Genomic DNA, 3,684 nt, shown 5'->3' on the forward strand with positions numbered 1-3,684 from the left:
TCAGGACCCTGAACTTGCCAGGGAAGCACTTATTCCACTGCGCTATCTCCCCAGGCCCTTCCTTTTCATCCTCTTTCCCACCCTCTCTCCCTCTCAAGCTTCTTCCCATGCAAGAAAACACTTCCTCCCTAATTAAATATCCTGCAAAAATGATTTTCAAAATATTTAAAGACAGTTTGTTTCATTTTCATGCATTTTAAATATTTTTCTTAAATAACAATAGCCAGAAACTTATGATGTCCAAAGCTGAGGAGTACTTAAACATGACTATGCTTCACAAAGATTGAGTAAGAAAGGTCCTCAGGCACAGGTACAGTACTTGTGCTGATAGAAAGTAACTGATTGATATGCATGAAGAGAAAAACAGCTAAAAGGCAAAAAGAAAGTTATGAAAGGAAAATTCATTAGGAGGGAGCCCAGTATTTTTCTAAGAGTAGTTTTCTGTCTCTGTTTCTGAAAGTGTATTTTAAAAATATATGCATATGTATAAATGTCACAATATTACTGATATGCATATCTGAATCACATATGATTCCATACCAAATATTTGCATAATTTCTTTATTAATTTGAAAGACTATACTATGTGGATTTTTAGACAATTTTATATCTTCCATTCTGTTTTTGATAATGTGCATTTATTGAAGAGAGTAGAAAATACTATTTCTTATTGGTACCCATTGTGACATGTTTTCACTATGAAATTTGAGGAAATGAGCCAGATTTGCCCATAACTAAGACTTTTAATAATACTTCCTCATTAGTTGATGCATGAGGAGTCAACAACACTACAGGTAAACAATTCATCACCCCTAATTCTAAAATACTGGTGTATAAACATTAGAAAGCTTTCAGGAAACTAATTTTTTGACAGAATCTGCCCTGGATTGCTCCTTAGTGCTTATCTTCTTACAGTGGATGCGCATGCAGTTCACTGTATACATATTAAGGTTTGATTGCTCTGTGCAATAGTGAGCCTACCAGGAGAATTACACAATACATCATAGTTACATCAAATTAACCTCACAAAACTTGCTACAGTTTGAATTATAAAATAGATCTTGCCCCAAAGGTTTTAGATAAAGAATTGGAACTTGTGTTATTTAAACCAAGATGAGACTTTAGGCCCCACTGTTAAGAAATTTCATATTTTAGTTACTTGTGTACCCTCTATTGTGGTGAAGGTCATCGGCAAAAATCTTTGTCACGTAGAGTACTTGGGACTCATTCACTTTATTCTCTGTGTCAGAAAAGGAACCAAGAGCTAAGGAAAAAATTTTCTTTAAAATAAGACAGTTAGAGACTGGGTGTGGTGGCATGTACCTGTAATCCCAGCCCTTGGGAGGCTGTAAACAGGAGGTTCACAATGAGTTCGATCTATGTAGTGAGACCCTATAGACCCTGTACTAAATAAAAAAAATAAGATAGTTAATAAGCAAATGATGAGAAAGGGAACCAACTTTTTGGTGGAATTATGACTTTCTAGAAAAAAAATTTGAATGAACATCTGACTCATGCCTACAGAGATTTTAGAAGACATCTTAATCTCAACATGCCCCAAATACGATATACTTCACCCTCTTCAGTCACCAACTTCATCTTATGCTCTGTTGTGATTAGAGCTACCCCTACCTTATAATGCACTCAACTTTAAAACTTCAGTATTTCTTATATTCTCATTTTAAGCCTATATCCACTCAGTTTTGGCTATATTTACTTTGATTTTTAGCTGTACCCCCTTCCACCCCTCCTTATGTCCCTCCTCCTCTCACTATTTTTTCATTCTCTCCATCTCCCAGTCTTTGTCTCTCTCTTTCTGTATGTTTCTGTCTCTGTATCTTGTTTTTCCTTCCCTCTGTCCTCCTCCTGCTTCTTTTTCCTCTCTCTTTCTCTCTGTCTCTGTCTCTCTGTCTCTCTGTCTCTCTGTCTCTCTCTCTGTCTCTCTCACTGTCTCTCTCTCTCTGTCTCTCTCTGTCTCTGTCTCTCTCTCTGTCTGTCTGTCTGTCTGTCTGTCTCTCTCCCCCTCTCTCTCTCCCCCTCCCTTCCCTCCATACTTAACAACACATTACCTTGTTACATGAGAAAGGAGCAGTCTGTCAATCCATCCTTTGGAGCCAAGTGCGATGGTGCATGCCTCTAAACCTAGCACTAGGTTGACTGAGGCAGGGGGTTGTTACAACTTCACGACCAGGCTGGGCTACAAAGTGAGCTCAAGATCAGCCTAAGCTGCATAGTGAGACCCTGTCCCACGAGACGAAAAAAAATCTCTCTTTTGAGTCTTTTTTTTTTTTCTTTTCCTTTGCAGTTCTGGGGATTGAACTCAGGATGCTGTGCTTGCCAGGCAAGCATTTATTCTTCTGAGCTATCTCCCCAGCCACCCTGCATCATTCTTTATTAAATTAGTGGTCATTATTGGGCATTGTGGTGCACCCCTGTAATCCCAACACTCTGAAAGTTGAAGAAGGGCAACTGTAGTGAGTTTAAGACCAGCCTAGACTACACAGTAATCTCCAGGCCCATAATAACTGCACAGTGAGACCCTGTCTCAATAAATAAATAAATAAATAAATAAATAAATAAATAAATAAATATTTTTTAAAAAAATAAATGAGTAGTCATTAACATCTGAACAAGTCCAGAATAGTATGCCAGATATGACACATTCAAAAATAAGTACGACGTAATTTTTCTCCATTTCAAAGGAATCTTTGCATGACTCAACTAGAACATTTACTTAAACTACTACCAAAATTCATAAATCAGTAGCTTTCCAATTGCATGCCTTATAAAACTATTGAGAGAAAATTCTATCATAACACTTGCAGTTCACTGTAGAGAAAAAAGATTAGTCATTCCAGCTATTTCATTTCCATGCCCAAAGTTAAAATATGAAGCTCTGTTTCAGAAACTCAAATGGCCCAAAAATTAAAAAAAAAAAGATTTTAAATATTTATTTAGCTAGTATGCTTTCATTGAATGATACCTATATGAGATTTTCATTTTATATACATAAGCATATATATATATTCTTGTTGTAGAATCAGAAAGATAAACAGAAATAAGCTTTTGTGCTTATTTCTAATATCCAAGATAGGAAAGCCATCAAATTATCATGAATGGACAAAGTATAAACTTTTTCTGCCTTAAGAAAGCAAAAGTTGCCATTTACTTCAACATGAATGAAACTAGAGTGTATTCTGCTAAGTGAAATAATACAGACACAAAACTGTGTTTCATCTCCCTTACTTGTGCACTATTGTATTGTATCATATTATATTATATTATATTATATTATATTATATTATATTATATTATATTAAGAGAAGCATACTAAGCACATATTGGTGCTCTACTTTGATGGCCAGGGAAGCAGAAAAAAATGGGAAGGTATAGATCAAAACAATGTAGGTTGTAGGCCCAGGACTAAGATGTCTAGCTATCTAATGTACAGCATAAGTGATATAGTTAACAATATTGTATTGAAAGCTAATAATTCAACAAACAAATAAATTTTGTGGTCCCCTTCAAATAAAACATGACTATATGAGCTTAGTGGTAAAATAATTTGCTTGAGTATATCACATGTTATTTTGACATGAACTTTCAGCCAAAAACCTTTCCTCCTTTAAGTTTCAAATGTCAGGTATTTTGTTGTAGTGACAGGAAAGCAACCAATACAATAGCA

This window comes from Octodon degus, unplaced genomic scaffold (genome assembly GCF_000260255.1).
Source record: "Octodon degus isolate 3935 unplaced genomic scaffold, OctDeg1.0 scaffold00068, whole genome shotgun sequence".
Classification (NCBI taxonomy): domain Eukaryota; kingdom Metazoa; phylum Chordata; class Mammalia; order Rodentia; family Octodontidae; genus Octodon; species Octodon degus.